Below are 20,588 nucleotides of genomic sequence, written 5' to 3'. Positions count from 1 at the left end.
CATTCATCAGATGAAGAATGCTTTCCATGAAATGAACAACTCCTGTTTTCCCAATGTGAGCCAGTGTTTTAACAATTGTGTGGCTTACGTGATTGGCAGTGTTCCTGTAACAGGCAGCTCCAATAGCAGGGCAGTCTGAATAAAGGAATCTCTGGAGGTGAAGGTGCTGGAGTGTTGATACTGGAAATGTTGGGGAATGCAAGACTACTCCTTTTCAAGAAGACTGGAAGGATCGCTTTGAAACCCCGGAAGGCTTGCAGACATCCTGCAGAAAAGAACTGGCTAAAAATAGCAAACCAGCGTTGTGGTCGGCTGATAGGGCTGTATAGTGGAAAAGTAAATATCCATTGCTTTGTGAACTGAGGATCTCTATAACCTGTATCTTCTCACAAATATACTTTCTACTTCGTCCTTGTTTGTTTTTTCAGAGACAGGGTTTTGCTGTATCAGCCAGGCTAGTCTTGAACTCCTGATCAATTAAAATACTTTCCATTTCTTTTTTTTTCTCTTCCTCTCTCTCCATATTTTGTTGTGTGACATATTCCTCCAGGATAATAGGGAACAATTTAATAAAATATTTTTCTAAAGCCACCATTGCAAAACATCTGGGTTGTTCATCTTCACCTCCATAAACAACACATTATCGGGAGATGGTTAACTTGAGCAACTCCATAACAGATTCGGTTTTGAAGTCACATTATAAAAAACAGCCTACAGTGATTGTCACGTACTTACAGATATGCTTAGCTAATCCTTACGGTATTGATGTTATCCCCAATTTAGAAATGGCTGAGTGGAGAGAGATTAAAGCTGCCAAGGAAAAGATTAAAGGGTAGCTGTCTAACGTCTACGAGAATGGGAACCATGGAAAATTGAAACCTACACATAATGCAAACGACTTAAGCCATGAGCTATCTGATTTGCCCCTTTCTGCTCTTTAATCATGAAGGGGAAGCCAGCCTCGTAATTGACAAGGAAAGTATCAGCATTCCCCGCCCAGCCCTCTGCCTCTCAGGTGCTGAGGGGCTCCCATCAAAGGAGGAAGCCTCACAACTTTCTTTCCTATTCGCTACTCAAACCCTCATGATGGGACATCTTATTGAATGGATCACTGAAAAGCATTTTGATGACCCATCTTTATGACATCATATTCTGTAAATTTGTACAGATGACTTTTGTTACCATTTACTTATCACTGAAAGAGAGAATTGTATTCTGTCTCACTTTTTCTTTCACTTTTCCTCTGTATCAGCAAAATTAATTTTATTAAATCTCAATATTTAATGTATTCAGTCTACGAAAATCCTAGCTTCTTGAAGGAAACTAGTGAAAATTCACAGATACACTATTTTCTGGTAAACATTTTTAGAGTTGCCAAATTTTTTTAAAAGTAAAAACATGCAAGATTTAAATTACATTGAGTCAGGACTGTTGGATGGCTGGACTCTCTGAGGCATACACGCTCTATTCTGCTCCACTTTTTCCACTTTCAGTCACTGAAGCACTTTTAGGAAGGATGGAATGGAGGTACTTTGTATGGCGATGCAAGATGAAGCAGGTTCTGTTACAAGTTCCCTGGCTGGAAAAGTACACTTCTTTCAGCACTATTGTACCTTGACGGTCTCCAGTTACAGCCAGAGGAGATGTGTAATATATGACTGGACTTGCCGCAAATGCAAGTACACAAACCTTGGGACAGAGACACCTTGTGCTACGGTAAATTGATCTGCTGCTGGCGTCCACTGAGTCATCCGGCACACAAAATAGGAGCCCACATCAGAGATGGTGGGAACTGGTTGGAGTTCTGATTTTTATCTGGCCATTCAAGATCTGTAGAAAGAGTGAATTTTAAAGTCCTCTCCTGATGATTATGCTACTTTTATATTTAAAACCATTTGACATAGAATCAAATTTGTGTACCACTATTTTGAAACTCATTTTCCAATGTTTCCTCTTAGGATAATTTTTTGTCAAATGAGAATAACATATAGCTTGCATTTTTCTTAAATGGAAATATTAAGATTATTCATATTATTGAGGAAGATTAATAAGAAAGATGGCATACTAAAAACTAATTGTTTTGTATGATAGTTCAGAACAGCGGTAGATTTTGCAAAGCCAATATCTTATGTCATCTGCCGTGTATTATTGAGCATCAAATATATGCCACTTCAGGCAGGGTTTCCCAGAGATGCATGGCATGAAAGGATGACAGCAGGACAATAAGATATGAGCGAAGTAAAAAGGAAAGAGAAGAGATTACTGATAAACGGTGAAGCAAACCATTGTATCAGCTATTTCTGGTGATGTCAATTTGGTGACATATCCTGGTGAAGTGGGTTAATTGCATGTGTGTGTCAAGTTGCTTCTTTTCTGATGCGGGTTTGACTTTTCTCATTTCGACTGCTTTTCCAGAGGTGAAATTAGAGTAAAGAAAGAAAGAGAGAAAAACCTCTACAGACAAAAACTGGTCTAGGCAGTTTATATCACCTCACTTAATTATTATCAAATGCTTGGGAAGAGATAATATTATTCTCATTACAGAGATCACGAAACTAAGGCTCAGAAAAGTCAGGGAGTTTATTTATAATCACAGATCTAGGAAATGGCTAAGATGGAGACTTGAATCTATGTTCATCTTGATGAGGAGCCTGGTTTCATCCCACAGCACAGTCGCCCACAACTGCAAATGTCATGTGCTTTCCGCAGCGCCTCCTGTGACAGCAAAAAGAGTAAGAGTTTTGGGATTTCTAGGCAGAACACTTATGTAATCAAGTATCTTAGAGATATTTTTCAATCTCCAAGCAAGCTGGGGATTGAACTATGTAAGTGGTAATGAACGAATTCTTTAGAAGATGGGTTAACTATGCTGGTTCATAAAAGAGGAAACTTGACTGCACTAAAGAAATTCATGAAAAGAGTTCTGATTCTTCCTGAGTTCCCAGTGTCCCTTGTTCTAAGAGAGCTATGCAAATACTACACTGATGCCTGGAATCATCTCTAATTTAAAGAGTTACAAAGCTTTTCTTCTGCCCTATGCTTTGGTTTTGTGAAGATTTTTATACATCAAATGCTACATCTGTGGACTCATTCCAGTTACATGTATATATTATACAGATCATTTGTGCATCCATTGTGATGTACTGGGTGATCATACATGGAAACTGTAAATCTTCATGAACATCTACATCGTCATTAGAGAAGTTCTACTCATTAGGCTCTCAGCACAGAATAGTCCAATTCAATTAGAACACTTCTTCAGTGAGAGTTTAATAATGAGACTATTTTCAGTGCTGTGACCGCGGTATAAGGCAAATGCAAGAGCTATTGTAGGGGCTCTGCTCCCACCCTAGGCTGGAAGAGGTGAGTGGAAACAGAGCTACGCAAATGTCTCTCTAATATGAGCCATGGGGGCCACCGTGAGGCCGTGGTGACCTCTTGGGGAAGGGCTGGATGAATAAAGAACCCTACTTCAGTTTTCTCTCACCCTTCATTGGCCAACTCAACTTGAAGCCAGAGGGTAGATGCATCTGTTGACACCATCTGTAAAGATCAGTCCGTTGGGCACTGGCGGAAAAGATGGAGAGTGACCTGGAGGGACAAAGAGAAGCCATTTAGCACATCAGTATGAGAGAAATTACTCATAAACAATTTAAACCAAAGTATTTTCTCATACATAATGTTTCTTTCTCCAGCTCTGTAACCATGAAAACGTACGAACAAAAAAAAGTTAGTTGTATTATCTGCTAACAGAATCAAATAGCATGGCAAATTTGGGAAATTACTAATTTAATTTCTGCAAACAACCTTTATAAGATTTTTTACATTCAAAGAAATGTTGGCGATTAGTGAATCTGTGAAAACATCTTAGGTATTGTCTTTTTTTCTAACAAGTATTTTGAGTTTGTTTGATGCCTAGTAAACACTGGTTGAGTAAATACCCAATGTATTGCAAATAAGCTATACTGTTAGAATGCGTCTCAGCTGCTTTCCCGGAACATCACATTTCTCCTTTATTTCCGTTATGAAACTAAGAATTTTATTTTGTCTGCCATATTCATAATACATGGAAGTCTTGATCCGTTCTGTCGTTGACAGTCAGGGTTTCTCAATCTGAGTGGAAAAAACACAAACTGTTTTTCCTCTGCTCTCACACTACGACAATCAACACAGAAGACTTCAGTGACCAAATGTCAGGGAGGTTTTCCCCACTCATTAAGCAGCAGACACCAGTAGGGTGTCCCCCAGTTCAGTACCATTCTGATGCTGTCTACCTGAAAATAGTGTCAGATCCCGCAGGTTGAAGGTTCAGTCCCAAGTCTGCCTCTCCCGAATTTTTGATACCAATCGCAAACCCCAGGTTGAATAACCTGTGCTTCTGACTGGCTGGCTATAGCTGGGGTTCCCATATCCCCCTTCTTAGGTTTGATTAATTTACTAGAGTGGCTCACATGACTCAGGGAAACATTTGCTGTTTTATTATAAAGGATATTATTGGCCAGCAGTGGTGGCTCATGCCTATAATCCCAGCAGTTTGGGAGGCCGAGGCAGGTGGATCCCTCAAGGACAGGAGTTCAATACCAGCCTGGACAACATGGCGAAACCTTGTCTCTATAAAAAACACAAAAGATTAGCTAGGCATGGTGGCTTGCACCTATAGTCCCAGCTACTCAGGAGGCTGAGGTGAGAGGATCCCTTGAGCCCAGGAGGCGGAGGTTACAGTGAGCTGAGATCGTGCCACTGCACTCCAGCCTGGGCAACAGAGTGAGACCCTGTTTCAAAAACATAAAAAGGATACAGATGAAGAGATGCACAGGGCAAGGTATGAGGGAAGGGGCGCAGAGCTTCTGTGCCCTCCCTGCCACACCACCCTCCAGGAAACTCCATGTATTCAGCTCTCCAGAAGCTTCCCAAACCCTGTCCTCAGGGACTTTATAGAGTATTTGTTAGTTAGGCATGATTAATTAAACAATTGGCCATTGGTGATCCACTTAACCTTCAGCCCCTCTACCCTCCCATGAGTTTGGGGTGGGGCCGAAAGTCCCAACCCTCTAATCCTGGCTTGGTCTTTCTGGTACCCAGCCCCATCCTGTAGCTACCTGGGAGCTGCCAGCCATGAGTCAGCTCATTAGCATACGAAAAGACAGCCCTTTGCAGATTCTAAGGATTTGACGAGTTGTATAGTCAACCTGTGCACTGTTACTATTTGGGGCCACATAATTCTTTGTTGGGGGAGGTGGGGGCTGCCTGTGCACTGTAGCATGTTTAATAGCATCGCTCTCCTCTACAGACCGGGTGCCAGTTCTCACCTCCCTAGTTGTGACAATCAAAAATGTCTCCAGACACAGAAAATGTCCCCTGGGAAGTAAAATTGCCACCAGTGAGAAGCACTGTTGAAAATGAATGTGCTGGGAGTGTCGTATCTTGGGCGTCAAATTCTCTATTCAGAAACCAGTCCTCTTTTTATACCAGGCCACTTCAAGAATCCAGCTATTGAGTCAGTTGGCTAATGTGATCGATTCTGTGATAATCATTAGTAATGAATTGGCTCACTATGCTTCACAGGCAGGTGACTGGGTGGTTTGCACTCAAAAGCAACTGTGGGCGTGACAGGCACTGAGACTGACATGTCCAGAATAACTCTGCAAGCCATGCTCCCAGCTCTAACTTCTGGTTGCTGCCTGGTGGGACAGCCATATCCATACAATAGTTTTTAGATGAAAACAGACCAAAGAACATCTGAGGCCCCTGGTTTTCTTAGTTTCAATGATTTTGGATCAAAGTCCACCATCTTCTACCTGGACTCTGAAATTCCTCCTAATTCAGTCTTCTTGCATCCATTCTTGTTTCCCTCCAGTCCATGACTCATACTGCACCCTGAGTGGCCCTCTAATTTCCTCCAGTTGGAAACCCTTCAGTATCTTCCTGACCCACTTGACCCTATTGTGATCTCGCTTCTCCTTACTTATCCACCTGCCATTTCCCTCTCTGCTTTCTTCCTATACAAGTTCATACAGATCGTTGATGACCACGGGCCCTTTGCTTATGCTGCTTCTTCCTCCAGCCTCCTTATGTCTGGTTAACACCACAGTCTTCAGTTTCCAGCTCAAATATTACTTCACCTACAAACCTTCTTATTGCAAGATCCCAAATCTTCAAAATTACCAGGGTTAGGTTTTTTTGTGTTACTTAACCTTCTTATAGAGCTACGTTCCTTTAATCCAGAGCACTTATCTTGCTTTGCAATTATACATTCAGTAGAGTGAGTATTAATGTCTCTCCTTCATTAAACTTAATGCTGGGGGTGGGGGGCAGAAGGACCTGTTAATTTTCTTCTTACCAGTACAAGTGTAGCACGTAGGGAATTCCCAATAAATATTTTTGGGAGAAAGGAAGAAAGGACAAAAGAGAAGGAAAGAGGGAAGGAAATGAGAGAAATGTAGAAAGAAAAAGCAGAAAAATAGATGTCAAACGTCTGCAGTGTGACTGCAGCAAAACCTGTTTGTATGTACTCTCCTGGTCCTCCCCAGGCTACCCTCATAGTTAGCTTTTTCCTCTAGAGCACAATGCTTTTTCCATGCCATCAGAATCACCTTCAGAGCTGATTACTATTTAGGTTTCTGGCCAACAGGTGAAATGTTCCCAAGACCTTCATTTTAGGAAAATGCTTTTCAAGGCATTAGAGGAAACATGTGAGTCTATGGCAGTGCCCTTGGAGGGAGGCTTCTATGAGATAAAACTGAGGACAGTAAAAGTTGCTTCAAAAACAGATGCTCCATTCAGTTCCATTCGGGTCTCTTTATTAAAGTCATCGTCCACTTCTTACACACAAATGCTGCTGAAAGCAGTATAAAGGCCGAAAAAAGTTTTAAGATAACATGAGAAAATGAGCAGTGAGTGGTATGAGTGACCTTGGTCCACAGATGATCCTTTCAGATGAAAGCCTTTTGTTTTCCCTAAAGTCCTTCACATTAGTCTTTAGTGTCGTCATTCATTACACAGTCTATCTTCATTTACAATCCATTTGCCACACGTCACCACTGAAGGAGATGGAAAAAATCCATTAGACATAACCCAGGCTTTCTCCCACCAGCAGGGATCAAACGACCCCATAAAGTCATTTCCTATTAATTACAAATTGATTGTGTATAAACATTTCAGCACTATTTTTCAGATGATAATAAATGAGTTGTGACTGGTTACAGAGGTTAGATAGAGATGCCGAGACAGGAAGAGGGCAAGGGCCGTGCAGGGAATGAAAACAAAGCTGCCTGATGGTCAGGCCTCGTGGTATTTGTAAACGTCAATTGGTCGGGAATGATGGATGCATTTCAGAAACCTCAAAACCCAAAAAATGCATAATGTTAACTTCATAGATTCTTTCAGGCCTGGGTTACCACAGTATTTACAATGAACGTGCGTTCACGGTAATAACATAATAGTACCTTTCAGCCCCAAATCCCAGATATTTGCACCTTTATAAACTGTTAAATTCTAAGCCAACTGGTGAATAACATTCCGGTATGTACCTATATAACTTGTTATGAAACATGATTGAGTAGCAACTCTGTAGGCTAGATTATAAAAGTATATTTTTATGAGGGTGAAATAATGAAAACAGTCTGTACATAAAAATTATACCAGAATGAGGAAATGCTACTGTAACAAATTACTTAACTGAGATTTACTGAGGCAAGAGTCAGTGCAAGTATACACGATTAGTGGGGTTTTTGTTTCAGAACTTGAAAGGAGAGAAAATATACTTATTTCTAACTTTCCTAGAGAAAAAATGAAAAATATAGTGTTGTTTTCTATTTTTCAGTTTTTGAGTTTGTTTATAGATGGTTGTGGCAACTTTGGCAAAGCTAGAGCAAGCTAGTTATTGTCCACAGTGAAAATAACCCAGGTATAGAATCATGGAATTTCAGACTGAAGAGTGAGTACTTTAAAACATACTTGTTTTGGTACTCAAAATTTCTTATTTTTAAGCTTTGTGTGTCAATAACTGAACATATTTGAAGGTTTGTGCTCTGAAACCCTTAAGAAATGTGTATGGTCTTATGAAGCACTACTGGATTAAAATTCAGAGTGATCTAGAGCTAACCATGTCCCACATGGGGATGTTATAAAGATTAAATTGTGTTTTCTACATGAACATTTTAGATATTGGATCTTCAGAGCTCAAAAACAAATTTATTTTCCTGGGATTACATTCAGACTAAACCATTGCAATGAATGAGTCTTTGAAGAGTCATTCATACATCCTAAAATCCAGAATAATGAGAATCTCTTCTAGTTTTAAAATCTCAAAGAGAGACATTCCTGGTGTTACAATGTCATTTGCTCTAACTCCTGTCTTGCTAACAATAACCAACTAGTCACCATCCTCTTCAGAATCCGGTTTAATTAAATCCCCAAGAAGAAACGAAATGAGAAAATGTTTAATAGGAAGTGACTTCTTCAGTCTTACCGTTTAACACAATCATTGCGATCAGAGAGAACAGTCAGTTTGAACTGAGTTCTATTTGATTGTATTGGTTTAGACTCGTCTCGAAAGAATCACTCAGCGAATCCTTTGGTAAAATCTTTTTTAAAAGTTCAGATGTTGGTCTGTCAGGTCAACCTAAATCAAGGTATGGTAACATTTTTTAAAGGTTTGGACAGAATGAGCCTCAATGGTAATATTTTATTGGATGCCATCTGGTAAAAACTGGTTTTATTTGGTTAATGTTTATTTGTTCCATAAAAAGATAGGCTAATCATGACTCTGTTTTATATAATGCTTGTTTATGTAACAGGACATAACCATGCAGTGGGTCCCAGGAACATTATTATATTTGGTTGCTTCTGTTTTCCCAAATAGATGAAAGAAGCAAAACATCCTTGTGCATTTTTAAAGTTGCTGGTAGCTTTTGAACTGCCGTTCAGATGGAATCAATTTCAGCACAGCAAGACATTTTTTAATGCAATCCTGCAGCACTTTAGCAAATGAAAACTCTATTTTCCATGAGTCATTCTTTGAATTACAAAATGTTCATCATCCAGGAGTGTTTATTGCACCCATAAAACTAATGCAGCACAATAGTGGGTGTTAATGTCAGCAGTATCCGGCTGTTTATTATGTAACATTCGAAACGGGAAGGTGAGTGTTTAATGCTATTGTTTGTTGTCTAACAGTTCCAATTGTTCATACCATCAGGTGCTTAGACAGCAGATCAAATATTTTGCTTGATGTTCTCCAGAGCAAAAAATGTAAGTTTACTTTTCTTTATAATTAGCATGGTGAAATGGAGGGCTAACAAAGAAGCTGCCAGGATCTCAAGGTAATTATGATTTTTTGTTTAGCGACAGCTTCTTGTTTTAAATACCCTTTCCCTTTTCTCCTACTATGACAAAATAGAAACTCTTTTTTTTTTTTTTTTTTTGAGATGGAGTTTCGTTCTTGTTGCCCAGGCTGCAGCAGTGCAGTGGCATGATCTCGGCTCACTGCAACCTCCGCCTCCTGGGTTCAAGCGATTCTCCTGCCTCAGCCACCCGAGTAGCTGGGATTACAGGTGCCCACACCACAGCCAGCTAATTTTTGTATTTTTAGTAGAGACGGGGTTTCACCATGTTGGCCAGGCTGGTCTCGAACTCCTGACCTCAGATGATCCACCCGCCTCGGCCTTCCAAAGTGCTGCGATTACAGGCATGAGCCACCATGCCCGGCCTAGCATTATCTATCTTTAATAGCAAACATTTGAAAATAATGAGTGCCAAACAATAAGAGATGCTTCAAATAAATTACCTATATTTTGTCACCTGTACGAGGCTAGCTACACACCACTGAGAAAAGAAAGAAGCACTGCTAATTAAAAACTACACTTACTGAAAGAGTTTTTTAGGGTTATTTAAACATGCATTTTGTGCATACATGAAAATGAAAAATAAGTGAAATAATTGGTTAGATTATTTTCAATGTTTTTCTCCTACAAAGTCCAGCTCTTCTGAGTCACTTTTCAATTGTGAATCATCAAAGTCCATGTTTTTCCATAAGTATTTCTCTGTGCCATGGAGAGCACTAGTGATGTGGCATTTCTTATCTGTGCCCGGCAGCCATCTCTGGGATCTTCCTGCAAGTTGCTCACAAACTGTTCTGTGAATTTTGATGCTAATTGCTTCTTGATCTAATAATGTGTCAATAAGAGGTTTTCAGAACCCAGCCAGGTCTTCTATTTTTTCTGCAAGAGATCCTTGTCATCTGTGGACCTGACATAAATGAGTTACAGTTGCCCAGTTGTGCCACTGAAACTATAACCATATTAAGCCCCTGCAGGCAGTGACCAGTCTGTCACCGCTGCCACCTGGCCAACGTGACAGCAAATGTCAGTTGTCCTTGATCGTGAGGTACATCCCGACTTAGATGTTAAAATGTGTATCTTAGAACCATTAAAGTGCGGTTAAGTGTATCCACCAAGAGAGAAACTTGTGCACTCAAGGAGAAAATCAGGCTGGGCGTGGTGGCTCATGCTTATAATCCCAGGACTTTGAGAGGCTGGGGTGGGAGGACTGAGCCCAGGAGTTCAAGACCAGTCTGGGCAATATAGTGAGACTCCACCTATACAAAAAATAAAAAAAATTAGCCAGGCATGGTGGTGCACACCTGTAGCTCCAGCTACTCAGGAGGCTGAGGCAAGAAGATCACTTGAACCCAGGAGGTCGAGGCTGCAGTGAGCCATGATCATGCCACTGCACTCCAGCCTGGGTGACAGAGCGAGACTCTGTCTCGAAAAGAAAAGAAAAGAAAATCATCATAATTTTGAAGCCTCTTGGACAGTTTTTATCAGACATATGAGATACGTTTATGTTATAAGACAATAAAGGAAATGTAGCTCAGTAGAAAGGGCATAAACTTGTTTGTAAACTTGGACAAGCTACTTATCTAATCTCTCTAGAGTCTTTATTTTATAAAGGGTAAAATGGAAGTTGTTAACACCTGCTTTGTGAGGTTATTCTGAATATTAAATGACTCAATGCATAATAGTTTTAGTATTTTCCAAGGTAAGTTTTTAAAAAAAAAAAAAATCAAACACTGCATTGTATATAAGAAACGAGTCCTACTCTGTGAAACCACGCACCTGAGAAAAGTCTGGAAGGGAATTTGGATAATGTTAAATTCTGATTTACTGATGTAGAGAAATTATAAATATTTTATTTCTCATATATGATATAATACAGTCTGTGATACCTGTTTATATCTGCATCTTTGTATACCCACAGGATTTAGGTTATAGAATAAAAGTTGCAGTCAGATGTGCTGGCTCATGCCTGCCATCTCAGCAACTCAGGAGGCTGAGGCGGGAGGAGGTTGAGCTAAGGAGGCTGAGCCTGCAGTGAGCCATGATTGAGCCACTGAACGCCAGCCTGGGAGAGAGAGTGAGACCCAGACTCAAAAAACAAACAAACACATAAATGAATAATAAAAGTTTCATACCAGAGGCCATGATCTTCAAGCTCTATCTGTGTTCTGAATATGAGGCAAGAGAGAAGGGAGGACAGGAGAGGAATGGGGAGAAAGTCTCCAGAGTTGGGAGTATTGATGGAAATGGAGAGGATAAAATGAAGTCAACTTCATAAAGGGGTTTTGAAGGATTGCAAGGCTTCTTTGTTACAAAATCAGCTTTTCTTTTCAGTAAGAGATAGAAACACAGGAAACGCATTGAAAATGGAGTAGGGTGTGGCCAGGCCCTTCTCGTCAGTGGGAACCATAGCATTTTATAAATATATGCATAGGGCACACATTGTACTCCAGTGCTATTACTTGTAGTGTCGTTTATTCTGCAGGACACAGGGTCTTTTGTGGCAAAGAGCACAGTTGCAGAGCCACCTTGGCCTGGCTGGAATTTGGGCTGAATCACATACTAGGTGTGTCTTAACATTTCCTTTCATTAGATCTTGAACAGTGTCAGACACACAGCCAGGCATGACATTGAAGGGAATATATTTCTTTTCTTTTTTTTTTTTTTTTTCTGAGATGGAGTCTAGCTCTGTCACCCAAGCTGGAGTGCAGTGGAGCGATCTCAGCTCACTTCAACCTCCGCCTCCCGGGTTCAAGCAATTCTCCTGCCTCATCCTCCTGCGTAGCTGGGATTACAGGCACCTGCCACCATGCCTGGCAAATTTTTTCTCTTTGAATAATATTTCTCTTTGTAGAAAAAGAAATGCAGCAGAAAAATCAACTGTGTCAAATATTGCTATGAGTGAACATTTCTTTGCATGTTTTCCTAGTTTAGAGTTCTTGACCAAAGTTTTCACAAGTTATATTGAGTGGCAGTGAAACAATGTCTTCACAGAAGCCCTCATAATTCTTCAGAATCTTTGGCTATATTTATGCGATGATAAAGCAATGCTTGAAAGATTTTTAATGCAATGACTTTATTTTTTCTTTTTGTTTACCCTTTTATTTATTTATCTTAATTTATATAAATTTAAGAAGTACGAGTGTAATTTTGTCACGTGGATACATTGTGTAGCGGTGAAGTCTGGGCTTCTAGTAGATCCATCACCCAGATAATGTACATTGTCCCCATTAAGTCAACTTTCATCATCCACCCCCTCCCCACATACCCCTAGCCCTTCTGAGTCTCCAATGCTTGTCATTCTACGTCTATGCTTACACATTATTTAGCTCCCACTTACAAGTGAGAACATAAAGTATTTGACTTTCTGAGTTGTTTCACTTAAGCTAATGACCTCCAGTTCCATTCATTATGCTGCAAAAAACATAATTTCATTTTTTATGGCTGAATAGGATTCCATTGTATATATACCACATTTTCTTTATTCAGTCATCTGTTGATGGACACTTAGGTTGATTCCATATCTTTGCCATTGTGAGTAGTGCTACAGTAAACACATGAGTGCAGATGTCTTTTTGATATAACGACATTTTTTCCTATGGGTAGAAACCCAGTAGTGGGATTGTTGGATTTATATGAATATATCAAATTTATTTTTTCTTTTCCTTTGGGTAGAAACCCAGTAGTGAGATTGTTGAATTTATATAAATATACAAAATTTATTTTTATATATGCATTATATTAAAATATATGTATATAAAGTACATGTATAATGCATATATTCATATATAATATATTTTTATATGTTATGCAAGGGTTATATTTTAGAGCCTTATGTTTCATGTTTTATGGCTCAACCTATCTGTTTTGTGTCTTGATAGAACAGAGCCTCCATCATTGTGGGTCTCCTATATCTTACTCTCCTGAGATGAACTCCTTTGCTCTAAAAGTTTTTACTAGTCTATAGAAATATTTACAAAAATTCATTTGGTTAAGGACTCATTCATTTCAGAGGTCTAGAAGATTGTCTCCTGAGGAAACACAGTACAGCTTCAGAATCATTACTCGGCCATCCCTTTGAGCGCTTCTCTGAGTTTACTCAACAGACAGACTCATTTTCCAACAAACCCTTTCTAAGCGTTTTGATTTAGCAATCAGAAGTCAGAGGGAACGTGGCACTTTTTTTTTTTCATTGAGAATAGGCCTGTTTCAATTATATTTCAAATATTTAAATTGTTTTTGTGATGTCTTTGGGTGACTTTCTATACCTTGAGTGGCCATTTACTAACATATATATACATATATATGTATATATACATGTATATATACGTATATATATATATTTGTGTGTGTATATATATACACACACACACACACACATATATATATATATATATATAGCCTTTGCATGGGTTCACTAGTAGTTCATTTCGGACCATAATTTATCTATAGATGAAATAGAAAACAGGTTTTCTTTTTATTAAGTTAGATGGGAGCCAGGTCAGGTAGGAAGTTGGTTCTTGAGAATAGAATGTGTGTGAAGCAGCTCATCAAGAAGAAGAAAGCAAAAGCAATATCCTGAGAATGCGCTTGTTTTGGGAGAATGCGTGTGGTAGTGGTGAGGAGCTCAGCATGGCTCTGCCCGATGACCTCTCCAGGTCGGTTTTCCACAGTTGCCTCTCAAATGTCCTTAAATGTTTAATTACACCTTATACTAAGCTATGTTGGGAACACAATTCTGGGATTGTTTCAATTCTCTTAAAGGCAGACAGTTGTGTATATGGTTATGCTTACCAAGACAAAGCATAGGTCTAATGAATCTTTAAAAACCAAAGGCACATTTGTACAAGGAGAAAATTGGAAATGACTGAAACTGAATTGTGCAATTTAAATACACGCACAGAAAGGAGAGAGGGAAGGAGGGAGAGAGAGTGCATGTGCTTAGCTAAGAGTTCCGTATCTATACCTATAATAACATCTATATCCTTGCATTTTCCACTAAAGAACTGAGGTAGCTTAACTTACCAATAAAACCCCGGAAACTAAAATCACATTATACATAAGGATAATATGTGATTTTAAAGAAAATATCCATCATCAAGAAACAAAATAAAAAGAGGCAAGAAGCAAAGCTCTCCAGAAAAACAGCTAAACATAAACATCCAGGCCACAAAATGTGTTTCTTCATGGCCAAAGTTAAAATGGAAACATGACAATTATGTTATAAAGACGGTAAAGAACACCTCCTCAGGAGAACCGAGCTTTTTCTACCTCGTAGCTCTAAAATAAATTTCTTATATGGAACTTTACATTAAAGTGCTCTAAACGAGTTTCTTACTATAAAAGCTAACATTATAATACCAAAAGGTAACCCAGCGAAAACATTTAAGGTGGGCAGACAGACTAGCAGGGTAGCAAGGAAATTTGGCCGAACATCCTCTATCCCATGGTTCGACTTCAACCAACAAGACAAGTGAGCATATGATGGAATAGATGGACAACAAATCTTCCCAATCATTCCTCTTTTTTTTTTTTTTTTCTTGTTATGATGGAGTTTTGCTCTGTCACCCAGGCTGGAGTGCAGTGGCACCATCTCAGCTCACTGCAACCTCTGCCTCCAAGGTTCAAGCTGGTCTCCTGCCTCAGCCTCCTGAGTAGCTGGGATTACAGGCTCGCACCACCACACCCCGCTAATTTTTTTTTTAATTTTATTTTTAGTAGACACGGGGTTTCGCCATGTTGGCCAAGCTGGTCTCGAACTCCTGACCTCAGGTGATCCGCCTGCCTCGGCCTCCCAAAGTGCTGGGATTACAGGCATGAGCCACTGTGCCCGGCCTCTTCCCAATAATTCCTCCCTAAATATCACTTCTCCCAAATGGGGACTTGGGGTATAATGAGCAAAAGATTCATTTATTAGAAGAAAGATCTTTGTCTTTTCGTATAGATAGGATACCATATTCACATGTATTAGAGTCATGCATATAGTCCGAGATACGTGTGGAATCATATAAACAGTGGGCAGATGTCATTCATTTATTCATTCACGGGCACTGCATTGTAGAGTGCTGCGTTAGGCATTTTCTTAAGCTATGTTTATGAATAGTAAATTTACAGATGATTTCAGTATGTGTTTATTTCATACCAAAAGTTGGTCCTGCTAAAAATGATTTTAAATGTTTTGGTTTTGACCCAAATATCTTAAGTATCTCTAATTAACTTCCTAATGTCTGTAGAGAGGGTTTATTTAAAAAACTTTGAGAAATAAATAAAATTTTCCCAGTTTTGGATAGAGTGGCATATTAAATCTGGAGATGTATAAAGCAAATCATTACTTATAAAAATAAACAGGCCAGGCGTGGTGGCTCAGGCCTATAATCCCAGCACTTTGGGAGGATGAGGCGGGCAGATCACCTGAGGTCAGGAGTTTGAGACCAGCCTGAGCAACAAGGAGAAACCCTGTCTCTACTAAAAATACGAAATTACCCGGGCATGGTGGTGCATGCCTGTAGTCCCAGCTACTCAGGAGGCTGAGGCAGGAGAATCACTTGAACCCAGGAGGCGGAGGTTGCAGTGAGCCGAGATTGTGCCACTGCACTCCAGCCTGGGCCACAGAGCGAGACTCCGTCTCAAAAAAAAAAAAAAAAAGGGAGTGGACCACATGGCACACCATGTGAGTCCTGCCCCAGTTGAGCACTGCCCTAAAATAGTTTGGATGGTCACTTGGTGCTCACACAGAGTATGAGAAGGAGGCAGAGGGTCCTCTCTTTGCTGGGCCCAGAGGAGATTGTGTTGATTCTCATGACAGCAGGGCACTTATTTTTGTTTGAAGGGCCCTGACTACCTTATTTGTCTTGCAGTTGTTCCCTTTGACTTGGAAATTCATATTGGGTCACTACTTAGTTCATAAATACACCTACAAAAAGACAGAAGAGGCCAGGCCTAGTAGCTCATGTGTGTAATCCTAGTGCTTTGGGAGGCTGAGGTGGGAGGATTGCTTGAGGCCAAGAGTACAAGACCAGCCTGGGCAACTTAGTAAGACCGCACCTGTAGAAAAACATATTTTAAAATGTATTAAAGAGACAGAAGAAACAATGACAACCTAATTCAAACTCAAATGTTAACCATTTTGATAGGTGTATCATTATGCTTCAGAAATGGAATACCGTTATGACTGTTATGTTTGTTTTAGGAAGGGAATACTGTTTTGCTCTAAATTCCAGCATTTGCAAGTGAGAGTCATTTTTCAGAGCCAAAACATTTTAGTAGACCTCTGTATGAAAATAATACAGCTTTTGGTATCTCTTGAGAAGATAAAACACTACTATAAATAGTATATTTAAGTAGTTTTCCATACACCCTTAAATGATTGTTACATACACAAATCTGTACATTTACACGTATTGTATATGTTTATATTTGTATAGATATAAAAATGAGCTCACTTTAGCCATTATTTGATGAACCCTGTGTTTCCCTGGGGTTTTTTGGCCCCCAGCTTGGGGAAGGCTGCTCCACTGGAGTAAGACAGACTACTTCAGATGGTCTGGTAGGCTGGCACTGTTTCTTTCTTTCTTTCTTTCTTTTTTTTTTTTGACAGAGTTTCACTCTTGTTGCCCAGGCTGGAGTGCAGTGGTGCAATCTTGGCTCACCGCAACCTCTGCCTCCTGGGTTCAAGCGATTGTCCTGCCTCAGCTTCCCGAGTAGCTGGGACTATAGGCATGCGCCACCACGCCTGGCTAATTTTCTATTTTTAGTAGAGACAAGGTTTCTCCATGTTGGTCAGGCTGGTCTCGAACCCCCGACCTCAGGTGATCCACCTGCCTCAGCCGCCCAAAGTGCTGGGATTACAGGCATGAGCCACTGCGCCCGGCCTATTTCTTTTACCCTTGGAGGTAGTTGCACTTCTCACTTGGTTCAGTCTCGTTTGATGTCCTGAGCTTTGCCATAACTCCCTGGGAAACTGCTTATTTTTATACTTTCTCTTTTTTTTAGTCTCTTGAAATATCAAATACCACAATACCAAAATCAGATTTGTGTTTGCCTCACATAACCCTTGATGTTTATAAGTTGCTTTTGTCATTGTGCGGCATGCACTGTCAGCATTTCAGGGAAACACCAAGTCAGAGGAACTTTCTTCCTGTTCCTAACCGCCTTTGAGATATTACATACAGGCCAAGTACCACAGGCAGGGAGGCTTTTTACCGTTCTCACAGAGAGGCAGGTGTCTCTCCACAGTCCAAAGCCTGAAGAGGCCACTGCCACCCCGTAAGATGATTCTTCTGTCCAGCTCTCAAGTCCATCCGCTACCCCTGGAGTGAGGTGGGACACACCTTCAATGAACTTAGATATTCCTCCCAGCCTCTGTCCCCATTTCTAAAGTGCACAAATACATAGTCCCAATCCTGTGACGTTCCTTCCCGCACACAGACGAAGATCCTGCTGCCCTTATACTGTAAGGGTGGTAGACATTAGGCAGGTCTTTTTCTCTCAGAAACCATGTTCACAGTTAATTAATAAGATTATGCATCCATAAGTTAAATTTAGAAAACTGAAGTCATGATAAGAGACCACAGTTCTCAGGTAAGTAAAATTCCTATCTCAAAGTAGTTTTAAATGAATGTACAGTGGTTTCTAGTTTAAAAAATAATAATAATTATGCAATTGCCAAGAGAGTAAATTTCCAGAGGAATGGGTATTTTTGCTGTATAAGTATTCTTGGAGGGCAAATAAGACCGAATCTACGGGCCACTAGTTTTCTAAATCAAGTATGATCTTAACAGAATGCCACAGTAATTATCCTGTAGTTCTCTGCATGCTCTGTTGATTTTAATACCGTTAATAACTTCCATTCAGTAGTTCCCTTGAACATGAATCCTTTACAACCAAAGCCAGGTTTGTAAGTTTCAAGGTTACCGTGCAATTTGAAACTCGGAAAGATCATCACAGCTACCCACATAGGCCATTCCATCATTATCCTGGCTTAATGAATTATCAGTCCAAATGCAAAGACATAGCCTGAAGAGAATACATGGAACTCAATTATTTCATTATTTAACGAATGCATTCCAAAAAAACATATCTGGCGGTGGCAGGGGGGAGAGCTAGACAAGCAGGTATCAGAGGGACCCCTCTTTTTGAGGGAAAGGAATTTTGAAGGCTCTGTACTGACCAGAAACTTGGCCTTCCCCACCATGTTGTTCCAGATAGTCATGGGTGACTTCTTCCTACCAGCCTCATGTATCCACATGTCAAGCCAAAGTGGAGAGAAAAGAAATGTATGAATCATGATGACATTGGTAATAATAGCACCTCCTACAACTTACTGAGTATTTGTCAGGCACTATGTCACATGCTTTACATTTATTGTCTCTAAACCTCACACTAATCTTAAAGAGCCCAAGATTTTTCTCAATTAGCCATGAAACATTTTGACTTTAAAATCTACAGATATCAAATCATTTCCTATGGCATGCCCCCCCAAAATCACTATAAAATATAAATCTGTGTTTTAGGTCTTTTAGTTGTGTTTCTTTCAGTGCTTTAGTAGAAATAATGATGGCTGATATTTGTTACATGCATATTTTGCTCCGGGAAGGCACCCCCTGAGAACCTTCCATGGACTTAATACTCACAGCACCCCATGGAATCAGTGCTTTTAGTTTTCTCAGTTCACAGATGAGGAACCTAGACTTAGTTAAGTGACTTCTGTGAAGGCATGCCTGTGGCAAAGCCAGGTTCCAACTCAGGGATTATGACGTCAGAACAGAGCTTTTATTTACTTTGCCATAGAATTAACATCACGGTTGGGAATATAGGATGAATCCCAGTGCAGCTAAACCACTTGCTGTCAGCAGAGGTGAACTGAGGTAATATACAAAATCGATAACACAGGAAATGTTCTAGCAGCTTTAGCAAGATCCAGAAAGCAATCGGGACTGAACATGCATGTTGCTCCTTTCTTTTTCTTTCTTTTTTTTTTTTAAGTAAAAACACCATTTTTATCTCTAACCTCTTCCTCACACAGAGGCTATAGAATTCCCCATGTAAGTTTTTGCCCCATCCTCTCTCCAGACCAATTATTGAAGTTAGTCTTCCCAAGATGACAACTGATCAAAAGATTCATGTAATAAAACTCTAATTTCATAATAAGGATTTTTCACAATTTGAAAATGCCCTCACCTTAAGATGTTGAGGAACTTGGTTCAGTTACTTCACAGGCCATTTACTCTCCAACTGCACAGCTGGAATTGCTTCCTTTTCAATCTCAGCCTTCTGAAAGATGGTCTTTCCATATTGTCCTTAATAACTATTTTGGACCCTACAGCCTCCAATATTTTAATTAATTCTTACTCATCCTAATATACTAGAAAGTACATAAATAAAAAATTTAAAATTGTCATTGTGTCTTCAAGTATTAAAAGTAGGACTCAGAAACTGAACTTTAAAAAAGTAATATTTCAAAGTGATATTTTCTTCAGCAGTGATATCACAAGAAACATTTTTAACCCAGATTTTGAAGAATGGATAGAAGTATACTAATATGCTTTTAAAATACTATTTCCTGCTGTAATTCACGAAGAAGAGAACAAACTAATCAAGTAATAGTTCTGATTTATCAATAATCTACTTAATAGCCTTTTTTATAGTAGATCTTTCTTATGATTTCTATACTTTATTTTTACTAAGGCGCTGCTATTCCATATTTTATAAAACAGAAGACTCAACAGAAATTAAATTAAATTAAATTAACAGAAAGCCTGCTTTTTAACCACAAAACTCCGGTTTCAAATGATTTGGTTACATGAATTTTCTGACCAACTTAACTTTAGCCTTAATAGCTTGTTAGTTTCAGTACTTGTCTTCATAAGACTTGTCCAGTAAATTCACATATATTTTGCTCTGCTAAGGAGCTTGTAATTCATTGTTCGAAACCCTGATAATTATTTCAACATTTGCCTTAATGAGAATAATTTAGCAAATATAAATTTATCTTTGTATGCTAATCAAAGATATTATAATTCATTGTAAGAAATTCCAATTGTTAAAAGCTCTATAGACATGAGTATTTGGGTGATTAGTATAAATATAGAATAACCCCCAAACAGCCCCTTGATATTTTTAAAATATTTCTGCCATAAGTTTATTTTATTATAAATTTTCCTCTTCGGCCAGGCGTGGTAGCTCACACCTGTAATCTCAGCACTTTAGGAGGCCGAGGCGGGCGCATCACCTGAGGTTGGGAGTTTGAAA

General features: G+C 39.4%; 1 protein-coding gene and 1 long non-coding RNA gene across 13 annotated transcripts in view; one reads left to right on the top strand and one right to left on the bottom strand.

Annotated features, from left to right (window-relative positions):
• SORBS2 (sorbin and SH3 domain containing 2) overlaps positions 1–20,588 on the top strand; it is a 370,848-nt gene that overhangs the window by 34,605 nt on the left and 315,655 nt on the right. The gene's annotated exons all lie outside the window — the stretch shown is intronic.
• Positions 2,563–19,067, bottom strand: LOC107974509 (uncharacterized). Of its 6 annotated transcripts, none has more exons than XR_001717336.3 (5): positions 18,971–19,067; positions 18,508–18,570; positions 6,912–7,040; positions 3,488–3,591; positions 2,563–2,715 (listed from the first exon to the last, which is right to left on the bottom strand). It is a non-coding gene; the product is annotated as an uncharacterized LOC107974509 (long non-coding RNA). The 6 variants fall into 6 exon arrangements; XR_001717338.3 differs by having other exon boundaries at positions 18,508–18,562; XR_001717337.3 differs by lacking the exon at positions 6,912–7,040.

Source organism: Pan troglodytes, chromosome 3, assembly GCF_028858775.2.
Source record: "Pan troglodytes isolate AG18354 chromosome 3, NHGRI_mPanTro3-v2.0_pri, whole genome shotgun sequence".
In the NCBI taxonomy this organism is placed as follows: domain Eukaryota; kingdom Metazoa; phylum Chordata; class Mammalia; order Primates; family Hominidae; genus Pan; species Pan troglodytes.
Note: the sequence above shows the minus strand (reverse complement) of the source record. Positions and strands in the feature narration are given on the sequence as shown.